At 35.3% G+C, this 18637-nt stretch overlaps 1 pseudogene; it reads right to left on the bottom strand.

The window, feature by feature from the left end:
* Positions 1–15859: 15859 nt before the first annotated feature.
* LOC140636250 (high mobility group protein B1 pseudogene) lies at positions 15860–16435 on the bottom strand (annotated as a pseudogene).
* Between the last annotated feature and the right edge of the window lie 2202 nt (positions 16436–18637).

The following is an 18637-nucleotide window of genomic DNA, read 5'->3' as shown; positions in this document are numbered from 1 at the left end:
TAGAATTTAGTGATTTATCAGTTGCATATAACACCCAGTGCTCAGTACATAAGGTGCCCTCCTTAATGCCCATCACCCAATTACCCCATCCTCCCACCCACTGCCCCTCCAGCAACCTTCAGTTGATCCCTACAGTTAAGAATCTCCTATGGTTTGCCTTCCTCTATTTTTATCTTATTTTATTTTTACTTATCTTCCCCTATGTTAATCTATTTTGTTTCTTAAATTCCACATATGAGTGAAATCATATGGTATTTGCCTTGCTCGGACTGACTTACTTCTCTTAGCATAATATCCTCTAGTTCCATCCATGTCATTGCAAATGGCAAGATTTCATTCTTTTAGATGGCTATTATTCCATTTTATATGTATATATATATATAATACATATTATATATATTATTCCATATTTATCTATCTATCTATATATCATCTATCTATCTATCTATACCACATTTTCTTTATCCATTCATCTGTTGATGGACATCTGGGCTCTTTCCATAGTTTGGCTATTGTACCACATATTAGTTTTGTGTCTTTAAATGGGTCACTAAATCAGTCTTTGTATAAGTCCTAAGTTATTTTGATGTTACAGGTATTATTTTGAGAGTTAAGTGACAGAGATGCAGTGTTGTAATGAGGACATACCAAAGTGTCTATAATGTCTGTGGTAGCAGTAGCTCTAAGCCTCTATATGCAAAGCAAGCAAAGTACATTCTTCAGTGCTGTAATATAAAACTGCTGAATTAAATAGATTGAACTTACATGAGGAAAGGGCCTTGAGTTTGCTATGGTTGCCATACAAAGTATATCACAGACTGGGTGGCTTAACAGAAATTTATTTCTTCACAGTTCTGGAGTCTAGAAATCCAAGATAAAGGTGTCAGCAGGACTTTTTCTTCTGTGGACCACTCTCATTTTTAAAAGAAAATTTATGAATTAAATTGGTATAGATGCTGAAGATGAATATATAGAGGTCAGATTTCTGACTTATAAGTTGAGTTTCAGTTTTCCTTAGGGTGCAAAAAATATTGCAATAACCTTACTGAGGACCTAAAAAAGCTTGTGCATATCAAAAAAAATAATATCCTGTAGAGTTTTGATGGCTCTAGAATGGAGTAGAATCATCAATCATCTGTTTATTTAGTTTTAAAAGATTTATCATGATTGCTGATGACTGCTTGTTATATGCATGTGTGTGTATATCTCTGTGTTCTCATTTAGAGAGGCAATGAGATGCAGGAAGAGATAATTACAGATATGTATGTGACAAAATTATTTCTTTTTCCTCCAGTTTTATTGAGATATGATTGATATGCAACATTGTATTAGTTTTAGGTATATAATATAGTGATTTGATATATGTATGTATTGATAAATGATCACCATAGTAAGTTTAGTCAACCTCCATCACTTCATGTAATTACAATTATTTTCTTATAATGAGGACTTTTAAGATTATTCTCTTAGCAGTTTTAAAATATACAATACAGTTTATTCACTGTGATCACCGTGCTGTACATTATATCTTCAGAACTTACTTTATCTTATAAGTGGAAGTTTGTACCTTTGACCACCTTTACCCCTTTTACTCACTCCCTCTTGTTAGCTTGAATAGTCTCCACATGGTCTTACCTCTTTATGTATCTGTGTTCTAATTTCCTCTTATGAGGGCATCAATCATGTTGGATTAGAGCCATCTTTAGTCTTTTGAACTTAATTACCTCTTTAAAGGCCCTATCTAAAAACGCAGCTGCATTCTGAAGTAGTAGAGGTTAGTATTTACACATATAAGCTTGGTGTGGGGGGAGTAATTCAGCCCACAACAGAGTCCTACACCAGGATTATATTTTCATCACGATACTCTTAGTTCTTCCAGATTTGAATAAAAGGAAGTTGAAAGGATACAAAGTAGAAAGAATGCTGCACTAGATATCATGGCTGCTGTGGTGTAGTCAGCATTCCTACAAATCACCTGAGTAACCTTGAGAAAATCCTTTATTATTTTAGAGCCTTAGCTTCCTTTTCTTTAATGTTCATTCTGACATTAATATCTTATAATGATTTAAATATCTTATCCATCTGTCCCTCCCTCTATCCCATCATCCATTCATCTCATCATTCTTCCATCCATCTATCTTCTCATTCAGTCAACAAATACTTATTGAGTACTTTCAGTCAACAAACACTTATTGATTACTTATGTTGCCAGAACCAAGCAAATTTCTGGGAATGCAGTAATTGATGAAATGCATTCTCTTCTCTCAAATTTCCTAGTCTAATGAGGAAGACAGACAAGTAAAAAGTACATAGACTTTCTCTATTCCCTCTTCTACATGACAGTCTTTCAAATCTTTGAGGAAGGCTGACATTTCCCACTTTTTTCTTGGTTTCTAGATTAAATATACTCTAATTTCTTTATTCCTCATATAACACAGTCTCCAGATTATTCTTTTAAATTAATTTTCTGTGGTATTTTCTAGTTGTTTTTAAAAAAAGAATTCAGAAATAAATAAGATAAATACTTTAATACCAGTTGATGAGGAAGCAGACAACAATTAGACTTTACCCATACTGGGGCTTCACACTGATTTAATCTGGGTCAAGATGTGAAGTTACAAATTACTTTGATGTCTCAGATTACATTTCTCTCCCATTTTCTCTAGTTAGGTCAGTCAGCCACATTTCATGAACTTTTATTGTGGAGCATTACATTGAGTAAGGTTTGCATATACCTTTTAGTCAAATCCAGAGGTCATAATATTGACACAAGGGCTACAATACTTAAAAAAGCAGCAATAACAAAACCTATTAATTATGCACCAGGCACTTTGTGAATTTTATCTCCTTTAATCATAATAACAACTCTGAAATAGTCACCATCCATAATTGAGACTACTGGGTCTTAGAGGTTAAATGACTTGCTCAAGGTCATATAGTTCGTAGGAGGAGCCAAAAGATATCTCCAGACCTCATTTATTCTAAAGACTTGGCTCATAACCTCTATACTTAAGTCCCTATCTCAGAGCCCTCTGTTCAATTAAAGGACAGAGGACTGCTTGGTGGATTTTTGGTGGGCCACTCAGATATTAGAGTTCCCATATAAGGGAGGCAGGGGCAGATGTAGGCCAGGCCTTGTGGGGATTACACCTTGATGGAGACATTGTAGTCCTGGGTCTGGCCCTCAGCTTTTCCTTTTTGAGATCTCACTTCTGTTATTTTGTCAGGGTAATCAGGCTCTGCAGGATAGAATCTCACTAACAAAATACAAAAGAGAATGACTTATAAGCCACAGTGCCCATTTACCATGGGAAATAGAACTGATTTTTTTTAAATGAGAAGCATTTCCTCAACAGGCACTCCCTTTCTGTGAGGGTCAGTCACTCAGAAGGAGAAATAATATTTCAGAAGGTTGCTTGGTGAACATTGGATTTACAGCAAAGAGATTAGGTTTTGCCCAAGGGAAGTCTCCTCAGGCTAATATAACTTGGAGTTAATCCTTCTCTGCCCTACGGTTATTTCTGCCTAAATTACTGGAATCCATCTTCTAGAATCACAATATAATTTTCCTTGGTCACTGTTAGACTCAGACACACTAACGTTCTCCCAATTCTCTTTAGGCAGTATTTTTCTTTTGGAAATATCTATTATCAAAAACATCCCTTGTGACATTCTTCATGTTATAACATTCTAAATTACTGTTTGTCTTTATTAGTTTACACTGTAGGTTGTCTATTCCTTAATGAGGTTTGTGTTGGACCTTGTATTGGATGTAGGGGTTGAGTCATCCATTTCACAGCAGGCAGGGGGTTTGGGGCACTGACCTCAACTAGAAGGATGAGCCCTAATTAGTCTAAGAAAATCACAGTAAAGCCTTATTCCCAAGCCAGAGCCAGTGGCTTTTTTTAGGACGCCAGATTTAAGCTGGCATGCCATTTCCTCAGCTAGAGGGATTGGTCCGAGAATTTGTGCATATTCCAGTTGGGGCAAATGGGACATTAAGGGAGATTTGAGAGAGGGACACTTCAGGGGAAAAGTTTCCCCACTTTTTAGAGGGAACTATGAAAGTAGTAAGGATGTGAGGTCAGAATGGTTGTAACCACTTCTGCCAATCTAAGGGTGAAGTCCTCATGGAGGAGAGAAGAATTTACAACAATACAGGGGAATGGGGCTGGAGTCATTGTATTAAGTCAAGGCATAAGCCTAGCTTACCTCCAGACATTCATTTATATGAGCAAAAAAAGTTCCTTTTTAGGGGAACCAGTTTGATTTAGGTTTTTGAGGTACATGCAGCTGGAAGCATACTAATTAAAAGATGACTTTCTGAAATCCATTACATATTCACAAACCACCAAGAAAAGTTCTCCAGATGGCCAAACCAATTTTTTTGGGGGGGTCTAATTTACTTTTTTTTTTTTTTTTTTTACAATTACTATATAGTTATTAATCCAGCCATAGGTCACAGAAATATCAGCATAGCCATTTCTCTGAGCTCAAGGCAAGAATTTTTCTGCAAGTATGCCTGTATATCATCAGTCAAATGAATTGTTCCTCAGAACAATCATAGTAATCTCCAGAAATGTGTCTTAGACCCCTCCCTGGCACTCAGAGCTTCTTTGTTTTAACACTGATCCCACAGACATTGTCAGAAGATTTTACCAACTGTAGGTCCCCAGATGATTCAGATTTAGTTTCCTGTTTTGTAGGATTCAGAATTATATATATATATATTTTATTTAAACTCAATTAACATATAATGTATTATTGGTTTCAAAATAGAGGTCAGTGATTCCTCAGTCTTATATAATACCCAGCGCTCGTTACATTTCATGCCATCCTTAATGCCCATCACCCAGTTATCCCATCCCTCAACCTCCTCCCCTCCAGAGATATTCAGTTTGTTTCTTATCATTAGGAGTCTCTTATGGTTTGTCTCCCTCTCTGATTTTGTTTTGTTGTATTTTTCCCTCCCTTCCTCTTTGATCCTGTTTTTTTTTTCCTTAAATTCCACATATAAGTGAGATCATATGACAATTATCTTGGTCTGATTGACTTATTTTGCTTAGCATAAAATCCTCTAATTCTATCCATGTCATTGCAAAATGCAAGATTTCTTTTTTTCCCCCTATGGCTGAGTAGTAAGTAGTCCATTGTCTATATGTACCACATCTTCTTTATCTACTCATCTGTTGATAGACATCTGGGCTCTCACCATAGTTTGACTCTTATGGAGATTGCTGCTATAAACATTCCAGGTACCCCTTCGGATCATTCCTTTGTATCTTTGCAGTAAATACCCAGTAGTGCAATTGCTAGGTCAGAGGGTAGCTCTATTTTTAAATCCCTGAGGAACCTCCACACTCTTTTCCAGAATGGCTGCACCAGCTTCCATTCCTACCAATGGGTAAGAGTGTTCCCCTTTCTTCGCATCCTTGCCAACATCTGTTTCCTGACTTGTTAATTTAGACACTAACCAGTATGAGGTAGTATCTCATCGTGGTTTTCATTTGTAGTTTCCTGATGTCAAGCGATATTGAGCATTTCTTTTTTATGTGTCTCTTGGCCATTTGTATGTCTTCTTTGGAGAAATGTCCATATCTTCTGCCCATTTCTTGATTGGATTATTTGTTCTTTGGGTGTTGAATTTGATAAGTTCTTTATAGACTTTGGATAACAGCCTTTATATGATAAGACATTTGCAAATATCTTCTCCCATCCTGTAGGTTGTCTTTTAATTTTGTTGATTTCTTCCTTTGCCGTGCAAAAGCTTTTTATCTTGATGAAGTCCCAATAGTTCATTTTTGTCTTTGTTTCCCTTGCCTTTGGAGACAAGCGTCTAGCAAGCCGTTGCTGGCCAAGATCAAAGAGGTCGCTGCCTGTGTTTTCAAGGATTTTGATGGATTTCTATTTCACATTTAGGTCTTTCATCCATTTTGAGTCTATTTTTGTGTGTGGTGTGAGGAGATTGTCTAGTTTCATTTTTCTGCATGTGGCTGTCTAATTTTCCCAAAACCATTTGTTGAAGAGACTTTTTTCTATTAGGTATTCTTTCCTGCTTTGTCAAAATCATATATATTTGGAAGTGCTAATTCCTAATGATATTGAAAGGTTATGCCAGAATGTGAATCAATGTACTGTATCCTAAATAGACACAATAAAAATATCTGCTAAATTAAACCATTGATTAGTGACCTAACTGACTTAACTTCTGGAGTGAACTCTTTATCTTGTTACGGATCAGTAACAAACTATAGTTTGACATCTGGTCTGTAGATGAGCCACCTTTGAATAGCATTAAATATGGTTGTAAAGAAACCACTCATTCATTCATTAATTTAATAAACATTTACTAAACTAATATGTAGAAGAAAATAATAATCTTGGGAGTACTTCTGCCTTACTCTTCATTTTCAACCAGACATCATGCCTACCTCTACATTTCTGCTGCCATTGGCTTGATTCAGGTTGCCATTCCTTTTTGAAATGTTGCTGTCTCCCTGCTGTCAGTCTTGCTCTCTCCAGGCCATAACAGGATGTTAAAATATATATTTCTGTGCTCAAAGTGCTTCTTTAGCTTTTTTGTCAATGAAACCTACTGTGTTTGATTCTTTGCTGAATGCACTGCAAATAGATGTTAGTGCCTTGTACTGCAAATGTTCTTAGTTAATGAGCCTTCCACCATGCTTTCTTGAGATAAATGTGTCTACAATATGTGTAGTTTCCTCTGCGGCCTCTCTTTATGCCATCTGTGTTTTGGAAAACATTTTTTTGACTCATCATGGTTGACAAATGATGTGAAAATAGTAATGCTAGACCTGTAGCAAAGAGGCAAAGGAAGAATGTCTTGTTGGATGTTATAATGCAAGTTTCAGTCATCTTCAGGAAATGATTCAGGAAAGAGAGGCTATAAATGGGTGAGGGGGATGTTCTTTGAAATGAGGAAAGGCATCATAGCTATCAACCTGGGAGAACTAATTAATAATCATATGAATGAGAGTGGAGAGAAACCATATTTGGAAGAATATAATGACTCCAGATGATTTGATGAGAAAGGAAATGCAACACTTTGAAGATCTCATGTCTTGGGAAAGGATGTATTAATGACCCCTAAGTGCTAATTACATTTTGGCTTGATATGCATCGGTGCATCCCTGTACCTAAAGGATTTTTTTTTTATTGCACATGTGTAATATTAGTAATCTCTCTGTTTCTTAGTTTTTGAAGATCTGAAATCATATTTTGTAATACTATTATTTTACATAAATCTCACTAAAATGCATCATATTCTTTTTTGCTTTATTTCTGTCAATGCTGTTAAGCACATTTAATTTTTGTGATATTTTTGGAACCACTGTTGTGAACATTAATTATGTTGTGGTGATATTGGTGTGAAATTAAGTTAGGTGGTGCTGTTTTACACTTGTATAAAGCTCTCATGTGGGAATAGCCTGGAATACTTTAGATAAACAAGAGTAATGAAGAGAGATTGGTCCTAGCAGGTACTTTAATGCATCATAAAGCTATAATAATCAGAGTGTTTTTATTGTATTGAAATAGAATAAGAAGTTTAGAAATTTATTTCTACATATAATTATTTAACATATAATAGATGTAGAATTTCAAACCAGTTGAGAAAGAATAGATTATTAAAAATGACATTGGGACAATTATATAATCATTAAGATCCAAGAATTAATGTTTAGCTTCTATTTCACGTTATTAATCCCAGGTGGGTTGAAGAAGTCTGAACAATGTAGTAGAAATTGGTATTTAAATAATCTTGGGCTGGGGAAAAGTTTTGAAGCAAGATATTAAAGCCTTAAAGATTGATAACTTATCTACATAAAAATTTAAAACTTCTGAATTTTAAATGCACCCCAAACACATAAATTAAAAGAATGGATGGCTGTTGTATGAAAAAAAAAAAGAACATGAAATAACAAATGTTGGTGAGTATGTAAAGAAATTAGAACCTTTGTAGATTGTAGATCTACAACCAATTGTAGATTAAAAGTGTTGCAACTGCTATGAAAAACAGTATGGCAGTTCCTCCCAAAATTAAAAATATAATTACCATATGATCTCACAATTTTTCTTCTCGAATATATCCAAAAGAATTGAAAGCAAAGACTTGTAGAGATATATGTATATTTAGCAGCATTATGTACAATATCCAAGGGGTAGAAGCAATCCAAGTATCCACTGACAGATGAACAGATAAACAAAGTGTGGTGTATACTATGGAATATTATTTATCCTTAAAATGGAAGGAAAATCTGACACATGCTACAATTGGATGAACACTGATAATATTATGTATGTAGGTGAAATAAGTCAGTTACAAAAGCACAATACTGTATATATTATGAGATAGCCAGAGTAGTCAAATTCACAGAAAATAGAATGGTTGATAGGGGCTGGGTGGGGATGAGGGGAATGGGGAGTTACTGTTTAATGGGCACAGTTTCAGTTTTGTAACATAGAAGAGTTATGTAGATGTATGGTACTGATGGTTGCACAACAGTGTGAATGTTCTTAATGTCACCAAATTGTACACTTAAAAATGATTAAGATTGTAAATTTTATGTTTATTTTAACAAAAGTAAAAATAAAAGATAATAATAATGAAGAATGATGCAGCTTACTTGAATTTTATTCCTACTCTTCTTTCCTTTTATTAGCTCAATGACTTTAAGCAAATTTGTGAAACTCTCAGTGTCAAACTTTTATTATCATATGGTCATTTTGAGGACTCAATGAGATAATTCCTTTTAAGTGGTTTCTATGGTGCATGGAACATAGTAACCGCCCAAAAAAACTGGCCCCTGTCTACTATTATATTAAAAGCCAAATGATAAACATATATTATCTATTTATAGACTTGATATGTAAAGAATTTTTAAAAGATCAGTGAAAAAATAAAATCCCCAGAGTTTATCGACAAAGGACATATTAGGCATTTCCAATTTTAAGGAATGAAGACATTTCTAGACTATGTTAAGTGATTAAGGACTTTTTGAAGAATAAATGAGAGAAAGTGTCACAGAAATCCAAGGATGGGAAAATAGCACAAGATTAGAAATGGATCTAAGGTTGTTTTAGGGATTCTGATGGTAGATTCTCCATTTATCTTCTGTTATTTAATCCCTATCTCATTTCTTCTCATCTTATAAATCATTGCTTCACTCCTTTATCCGTTTTATCAACAACACAGCTTTTATTCACTGGTTTGGTTTGTGCTTCCTAATATCTTTGATTTCTTTATGACTCCAGTTTACTTGTGTTTGCTCATGGATCTTAGAGCATTTTTAAGCCTCATTTCCTATGGCTAATAGCCTGATATTTCTTCATTTATTCAAATCAAATTATTAGAAATATAATCTGATTGGAACTTTGTTTATGTTAAGAGTCTTACTGGACCTTTCTTTGTTTTTAGCAAATCTTTTCATACCAGGTCATCTTGAAGCTCACTGCTCAGCTGACTTTTGGTTGCATCACATTATCAGCTATACTCTAATCAACTCTGGTCTGGGTAGCAGATTTCTTTTTTTTTTGGGGGGGGGCAGGTGGCAGATTTCTGTGTGGAACAAAACGGGATCATTGAGGGCTGTCTCTAAGGAAGGGGCCATTTGTATTTTTTGAATTTATGAATCACTTTTGTAATAACAAGATTGTTGGATTTTTCTAGTTGAAGATTGACTTCCAGATTGTTGGATTTTTCTAGTTGAAGATTGACGTCTCCTTTAGTGTTTATGTCTACTTTAAATAGTTTCTCTTTGTTTCTATCACCTTGTTTGTTCACAAGCTACTAGTCTGTTATCCAATTTTCTATCTGTAAATTGGAACAGGATGGAAATGCAGTAGGAACCTAAGATAACCAAACTAGCAAACTTGATTTACCATGATTTATAGAAGAGAATAAGTCAATGAATTAACTCAGCTTTGGGATAATTTTTTTTTTTTAAATGAGCACATTATATTAGTGCAAAGGCTTTTGGATTACTTCAGGTTTGTTCTTGGTTCTGGGAAAATGAGATGGCTGAAATCTATCAGATTTAGTGTTAGTTTCTCATACATTTGAGCAGATGTGACACCTTTATTTAAAGTGTATCATATTCCTTTATGTGTTACTTTCTTCCCCACAGTGCCTTTGCTAGGTATTGTTTCCTTTTCAGTAAAAAAAAAAAAAAAAAAAAAAGAAAAAAAAGCGAAATCTTCTTGTTATCTTTTGGTTAAGGGAGGAGGTATTCTTTTCAGGGAAAGCAATTAAAAGTAATATAAAACTCTACAGTGTCGAAGTAAGATGATCTTTTTATGCAAATACTACCTTAAAGTTTTTAACCATCTGTTCTTAATTGTGCTTGCAGGATATTATTCTCATATTCTAAGAGACACACTGTGAATGCTTAGGTATATATCTAAGAGAGCTCAAGAAAGTGGGGATCAACATCATGTGTGTTAAAAGAAATTAGTCAAAGGAAAAATTTTACCTTATTTGTGCATGAAAGATGAAACTGAAATGAAAAATAAATAAATTTCCTATTGCAGGGGTAGAAACAAAGGTAAAACTGGGGTGATTCTGTTTGGAGACCCACATATATGCATATCATGTAGTAAGGCAAAACTGCTTCTATAACAATAAACTATTCTTTTTTCTTATTTGTTATAAATTAGGCAGTGTTGTTTTCCAGGACCTTCAGAGATGTTAAAGGAAGATAAGACAGAGATTAACAAAACATATCCTCTATTCAACCTGTACCTGGGGAAGTCAGTATATTTTTAATGTAAACAATTGGTGGTAGCTTGGTAATAAAGACATCATATCTTGCAAAGGAAAGCTCCCAGAAAACTCAGAATGAATCTTGAACATTGGAGTATTGGTACTCAGTGGGTAAGTTTCTGGGACAGCAGAGTCAACAGCATTTCTGGGTCATATATCAAGTGCAGAATAATGAAAAGGATGTAATATTGGTGCCTGTTTTAGAGCATGTGACTTATGTATAGTCTGATAGATTTATAGATTGACAGAAATATCAATGATATCAAATATTGTTAAGATTGTTGATTTGTCTGCAGAGAAATAGCATAAATGAAACTGTGTCCAAGTGGGAATTTATTCTGCTGCTTTTTTTCTCTTTCCAACTCAGCAAAATCACATGAAAACCAGAGTTGGAAAGGATGTTGGAAATCAAACACCTACATTTTAGAAATTAAGAAATAAGGGCTCTAGGGGTTGAACAAGTTGTTCTAGGTAACCCAGCTAGAGAATGGCTGATGCAGGATGGGAAACCAGACTTGTAGTACAATTTTCATTTTAACATATTGCACAGAACTTTCACCCTATTGTGCTTGCAAAAATAGTAATTCATTTCACACTGCAGTCCTAAAATAACTCTTTCAAAGTTTGTTACTATTTCTTGAGACTTAAAATGGTTATTTGTTTGTATTGGGCAGCCCTGATAGTTCTCATACATAGAATTTATGACTGAGTCTTTTCCTTGTATGTTTAAAAAAGTGATCAGAGATTATTAATGGACATATTGTGGGACCAGTATCTTGCTTTGTGTCAGAGTGAGAAGATGAAATGTAATTGTGTAATTGCCATGTGTTGGTAATGACTCCAGATTGGAAGCTAAAACATCTGGATTATGGTCCCACCTCTGCATTAATTAACTGAGTCTTAATTTCCTCATCTGACTAAGGAAGGCTTCAGTTAAATAATCTCTAAGGTCCTCATAAACTGAAATATCTTAATATTCTAGATCATGAAAAAGTTAAAGTTAGAGAATTTTTAGTCTATACTTATTACAGGGATGTTATTGGCTAAAGATTTGAAGAAGTCTAAGTCTGTAACAGTTTACTAAACAATTGTCCAACTCTTAATTTCATACTGGATTTTGGATTTTCTTACTTACAAAATTGTTAACTTGAACTGTCAAGCTGTAAGAAGTGAGTACATCTGTCTTTACGTATGCATCTATCTTTACACTGAACTCCCTGTTACACTAATGAAAGTGCTGGAACTCCTATGTTTATCAGCCTTTGAACATGTTGTTTTCCCTGCCTACCATCCTTTCTACTTTATTTTGGCTCTAGCCTAGTAAACTCCTACTCATACTTTAAGATCCAACTCAAATGTCACCCCCTCAAGAAGGCTCCTATAACCATCTTGCTCCCATAACTATCTTGTCAGTAAAACTAATACTTATTGTTTACTTACTATGTGCAAAGAATTCTGTCAGTAGCTAAGGATGGTCACAGCTCTAGCTCTCCTACCTTAGTAAAGAAGATTGACATCAAGTAAATAATTATAAATAAATAAGAATTACAACAATGCCAAATATGAGAGAAAATCACTAAGTGCACTTGGAGTGTCTATTGGCGGAACTAAACTCAGGCAGAATTCGTGGCTCTCTTCTCTGAGTTCAGACAGCATTTTATTGCACATCTCTACTGTAACACTAATTACATTCCATTCTTACCAGTATTATAAGTTAATATATCTATCTCTTCTACACCTGTATTATCTGATATGGTAGCCACCAGGCACATGTGACCTTTTAAGTTTAAAGTAATTAAAATAAAATACAATAAAAATTCATTTCCTCAGTCACAGTAGCCACATTTCAAGTGCTCAGTAGCCACATTTGCTAGTGGCTGCCATATTGAACAGTGCATCATCACAGAAAGTTCTGTTGAACTGTGCTTCTCTAGACTGTGAATTCCTCAATCAAATATTATGTTTCATTCATCTTCATATCCCTAGGACCTGAAACAGTTATATTTATATAGCAGAAGCTCAATATTGGTGGATTGATCAATTCATTTATTTATTAAAAAAATATTTGTGTGTGTGCCTGTTATGTGGTACAATTCTAGGTACCAAGGGTAAAGCAGTGAAAAAATAGTTTCTATTTTTGTGGAGCTTATTTTTTAGTAGTGTTGAGGGGAATTGGACAATCAACAAGGAAATATATAATCTATTAGGGAGTGATGAGTACTATGGAGAAAAATAAAACAGGTTAAGTCACATATGAAATAGCAGGACAAGGGTTGAGGGGTAAATGGGTTACTTTTTTACATAATATGGGCAAGAAGGGCCTCACTGAGGAAATGAGTCATGTAGAAGGAGCAGGGACAGTGTCCCTGAGGCAGCAGTGTAACTTGTTCCAGGGACAAGAAAGGGGCTGGTGTTCCTAGAATTGAGTGAGTACTGCAGAGCATCATAGAAATGACAGTGGGCAGCAGAGGAAGGAGTGGGACTTCTGTTACCCCAAGTGAGATGGGAATAGATGGGAATTGGTGATGATCATGACGTAGTGAGTAGTGTACACATTTTGAATGCACAGTAGGCAGTGCTGATAGATTGGATGGGAAGTGTGAGGGAAAGAGGGGAGTCAAGAGTGACCCCAAGCATTTTGGCCTGAGCAAGTAGAAGAATGGACTTTCTATCAACTGAAGTGAAGAAGACCCTGGAAGCTGTCGATTGGGTAGGAAAATGAGAAATTTGGTTTTGTACATATTAAGTTGAAACTTCTGTTGGGCATGAATTAGATACTGGCATCTGAGGTACAGCTAGAGGTATAAATGTTTGTTGACTGAATAATTGAATGAGTGAATAAGACATTATTATCTTAAAATAGCAATTCTGAATGTAAAGTTGTAGGGTTTAGACCTGGGGATCAATTTGCATACAGACACAAGAAAATTCAAAGAGGAGGCCTTAGAATGTGAGCAGACTGTGAATGTATGGCCCAATAAGAAAGCTTAATTAATTCATTCTTCTGAATATTATTTGAACAGGGATTTCAGGATTTTATTTTATTTATTTATTTATTTATTTATTTATTTATTTATTTATTTATTTAAAGATTCTATTTATTTATTCATGAGAGACACACAGAGAGAGGCAGAGACATAGGCAGAGGGAGAAGCAGACTCCATGCAGGAAGCCTGATGTGGGACTGGACCTCAGGACCCCGAGATCATACCCTGGGCTGAAGGCAGGCACGCAACCACTGAGCCACCCAGGTGTCCCAATTTCAGGATTTTAAATCCAAAATTTCCTTTGATTCAGATGATGGGGCAGGATATGTTAGTTTCCTATGGTTGCTATTACAAATAACTACAAAGTTAGTGGCTACAACAACATATTTATTATCTGTAGATCTGGAGGTCAGAAATTTAAAATGAGTCTCAGACTAAAATCAAGGTATATGCAAGGCGTGTTCCTTTTTAGAGGCTCCAGGGGAGAACTTGTCTTTCTCACATTGTAACACTATGACTGACTCTCCCTCTTTTACTTATAAGGACCCTTGTAATTACATTGAGCTCGCCTGAATAGTTCAGAATAATCTCCCCATCTCAAGGTAGATGATTAACAATCTTAATTCCATCTGGAACCTTAATTCCCCCTTGCCATGTAACATAATATATTCACAAATTCTGGGGATTAAGATGTGGATACCTTGGGAGAGGTAATGTCTTGAGTTTGTTCTTTCTTTTACTGTCAAAAGATCAATATACAATAATAAAAGTGATTGAGAGGATGTCTAGAGTATAAACAAACTCTAATAAGACATCCTCTCAAATGCTTTTATTATTGTATATTGATCTTTTGACACTAGAAGCCAAAAACGGGCTGAGAAAAGCTAAGCAAAGAACAACTTGAACAAGAGTCCACATTTATATAATGTTGTGCACATGTCCTGTTTCAGTTAATATTTATGGCATATGTAAAAACAAACTGAGACCTAAGAATATTGTGCTGGAAGGCGTATACATGTATGTGTATGTGTATCTGTGTTAATGTTCCATATAAACTTAATTATTGGCTCTAAATCTTATGTAAAATCATATTAGATGAATGCTAGAGTTTGTTCTATGCTACTCTTAGGATTTGTTTTTGACTTTTATCTATATCTTAGGTTTAGAAGGGCCTTATTTTCTGAACTTATTTCTGTAAAATGAAAATGCCCTTATGGGTCATAGGATAGAACATTTGAAGTTGAGATTATCCTGGGGTAACTATTATATTTAATTGATCTACGAAGTGTCAAATCTTTTTTTTTTAATTTTATTTATTTATGATAGTCATCACACAGAGAGAGAGAGAGAGAGAGAGAGAGAGAGAGAGGCAGAGACACAGGCAGAGGGAGAAGCAGGCTCCATGCACCGGGAGCCCGACGTGGGATTCGATCCCGAGTCTCCAGGATCGCGCCCTGGGCCAAAGGCAGGCGCCAAACCGCTGCGCCACCCAGGGATCCCCGAAGTGTCAAATCTTATTCTGAAATGTCTCTCCTAGTCATTTTCATGGCTGCCTTTTCAGCCCAGTCCAGGACAACCATAACAGTTTCCTAAATGACATTACTCAGGTGAACCTGAAGGCAGAGTGTGCAGTGGGTTAAGAGAGGGTTCTAGAATCAAATTATTAGAGTCTTATTTTGATTACTTTCTAGATGTCTGTAGAAATCTCTGTAAACCTTAGTTTTCTTTCCTGTTAAATGAGGCTAGTACTGATTTCATAGAATTGGTATAGGGTTTATATTAAATTAGGAGTTAATAAACTTGATGAAGGCAGTCAGTTGTGAACTTATTGATTCTCAGACCCAAATCTACCTCTTGTCGTGATTTTTGATAATGGAACTGGACCTTTTGCCAGCTAATGCAATGATAGGTTTTGTTGATAGAGGGTGCTGGGGGCGTCCTGCAAGGCATAATAGAGGATGAAGCTTTTCTTCCCAGTTTTGGGCCCTTTTTTCCCTCCTAAGGCCCACCTATTAGTGGTATGTGGAAGACCCAGTAGAATTTACCCTCCAATGAGTTTTTCTGGAACTCTACTACTACTACTAGAACCAACTTATTCATCATCATCTTCATTTTCCTCATCTTCCTCCTCTTCCTTCTTCTTGCTTTTTTTCAGTGTTGACAGCTCCCTTTTTTTTTTTTATCACATCAAGCTTTCCTTTAGCTCGATATGCGACAATATGCTTTTCATATTTTTCCTTCAGCTGAGCAGCCTTTTTATAAGGCTGCTTATCATCTGCAGCAGTGTTATTCCACATCTTTCCCAATTTCTTTGCAATATCACCAATGGATAGGCCAAGGTGTTCTCTGATTTTTGGGTGATACTCAGAACAAAACAAGTAAAAGGCTGAAGGAGGCCTCGGTACACTGGGATCCTTGAACAACTTTTTTGTTTCCCCTTTAGGAAGGATTTAAGTTTTCTCTTTCTCTTCTTGTTCACCTTTGCCATATCTTCAAATTTTCCTTTCTCTTTAGCAGACATGGTTTCCCACCTCTCTGAGCATTTCTTAGAAAACTCTGAGAAATTGACGGAAGCATCTGGGTGCTTGTTTCCCTCCTGGCAAGTTTGCACAAAGAATGCACATAATGACATTTTGCCTCTAAGCTTCTTCGGATCTCCTCTGCACATGTTTAATTATTTTTCTCCGGGAGGCACAGAGTCACCCAGTACCTATCTAGCTCTCATTTGCCCTGGCACTGTCTCTGTGGAGCTCAATGTACTGCAATGGCTGTGTTTGGTGCATTTACTTTGGAGAGAATGTTAATAAGGTCTATGGTCTTGATAATGTTTATACACTACAAGATAGCAATTCTACTTTTAAGTTACATATTGTGGTTCAATTCTCAAATGAAGAGGCATTCTCAAAAGTGTCAGTGCAGCCTTGTTGTATTAGAAAAAAATGGAAGCAATGTAATTGTTCAAGAATAAGGAGGTGAATAAATTAAACAGGATTTAATAGAATACTTAAAATAAAAAAAAAATAGACCGGAAGGGTACATGTCAGTATTTGTAATTATCCTAGGGAGTTAAGGAATGGTATGTCTAACACCTTATTTGTATCTTTATTTATTTGTATCTGCTACATTTTATTTATAAATATCTGAGGCAAATATTGCCAAATATCAACATTTGTTAAATTGGAGGGAAGGGTGATTTTGTTTTGTTAAACAGTTGACCCTTGAACAGCACAGTTTTGAACTGTGTGGGTCCACCTTTATGCAGATTTTTTCAATAAATATAGTACAGCACTAAAAGTGTGTATTTTATCTTCCTTATGATTTTAATAACATTTCTTTTCTCTAGCTTACTTTATTGTAAGATACAGTATATAATACATATGCATGCAAAATATGTGTTAATTATCTATTTATGTTATCCATAAGGCTTCTGGTCAGAAGTAGGCTAAAGTAATTAAGCTTTGGGGGAATAAAAAGTTATACATGGATTTTTGACTGTGCAGGGGTTGCTACTCTTAATCCCTGCATGTTTCAAGGGTCAACTGTATTATCTGTACTTTTCTATATTTTTGAAATAGTTCATAGTTAAAACTAACATATTTACTTAAATGAAGGCAATAGTAAAAATGTTTAAGTGTTTACCTATTCCTTGTTTTGAACCACTGTATAAATTTGAGACCATGGCTATGATTCTTATGTCTTAGAACTAAGAGAAGCTATCTGGTTAATAATCATAAAAGAAGGGATTCTTAACCTTGGTTTCATTGGAGCTGTGCTCTAATCAACTAAACTAACTGTCCACAGGTGACAACATTTATAAACAAAAGACTTTTCTTGATGAGTTAGGACATAGTCTCATGATTAAGATAAGGACTAGCTGTACTGCTTGTGCACACTAGAGCAATCAGATACTGTTAACTTTGCTAATCAATCTGACATAAAAATGTTACATATTTTTAAATTTAAATGTAGCTAATTAACATATTATGTATTATTAGTTTCAGATGTAGAGTTCAGTGATTAATCAGTCTTATATAATATCCAGTGCTCATTATATCACGTGCCCTCCTTAATGTCCATCGCCCAGTTACCCCATCCCTCCCCTATTCAGCAACCCTTAGTTTGTTTCCTATTATTAAGAGTCTCTTATGGTTTGTCTCCCTCTCTGATTTTGTTTTGAAGTACTTTTCCCCTCCCTTCCCCTATGATCCTCTGTTTTGTTTCTTAGATTCCACATATTGGTGGGATCATTTGATAATTATCTTAATCTGATTCACTTATTTCACTCAGCATAATACTCTCTAGTTCCAGCCACATCATTGCAAATGCAGATTGCTTTTTTTGTTGGCTGAGTTGTATTTCATTTTCTTTATCCATTCATCTGTTGATAGACATCTGGGCTTTTATCATAGTTTGACTCTTGTGGACATTGCTGCTATAAACGTTGGGGTTCAGATCACCACTTTGTATCTTTGTGGTAAATACCCAGTAGTGCAGTTGCTAGGTTGGAGGGTAGCTCTATTTTCAAATCCTTGAGGAACCTCCACTCTGTTTTCCAGAGTGGCTGCACTAGCTTCCATTCCCACCAACAGTGTAAGAGCATTCCCCTTTCTCCACACCCTTGCCAACATCTGTTTCCTGACTTGTTAATTTAGCCACTCTCACCAGTATAAGGTAGTATCTCATTGTGGTTTTCTTTGTATTTTCCTGATGCCAAGTGATATTGAGCATTTTTTTTTTTTTTTATGTGTCTGTTGGCTATCTGTATGTCTTCTTTGGGGAAATGTCTATTCATGTCTTCTGCTCATTTCTTGATTGAATTATTTATTCTTTGGGTGTTGAGTTTGTTAAGTTTTTTTTTTTTTTTTAAGAT

The sequence above is a fragment of the Canis lupus genome, chromosome 7, assembly GCF_048164855.1.
Source record: "Canis lupus baileyi chromosome 7, mCanLup2.hap1, whole genome shotgun sequence".
Taxonomy (NCBI): Eukaryota; Metazoa; Chordata; class Mammalia; order Carnivora; family Canidae; genus Canis; species Canis lupus.
Note: the sequence above shows the minus strand (reverse complement) of the source record. Positions and strands in the feature narration are given on the sequence as shown.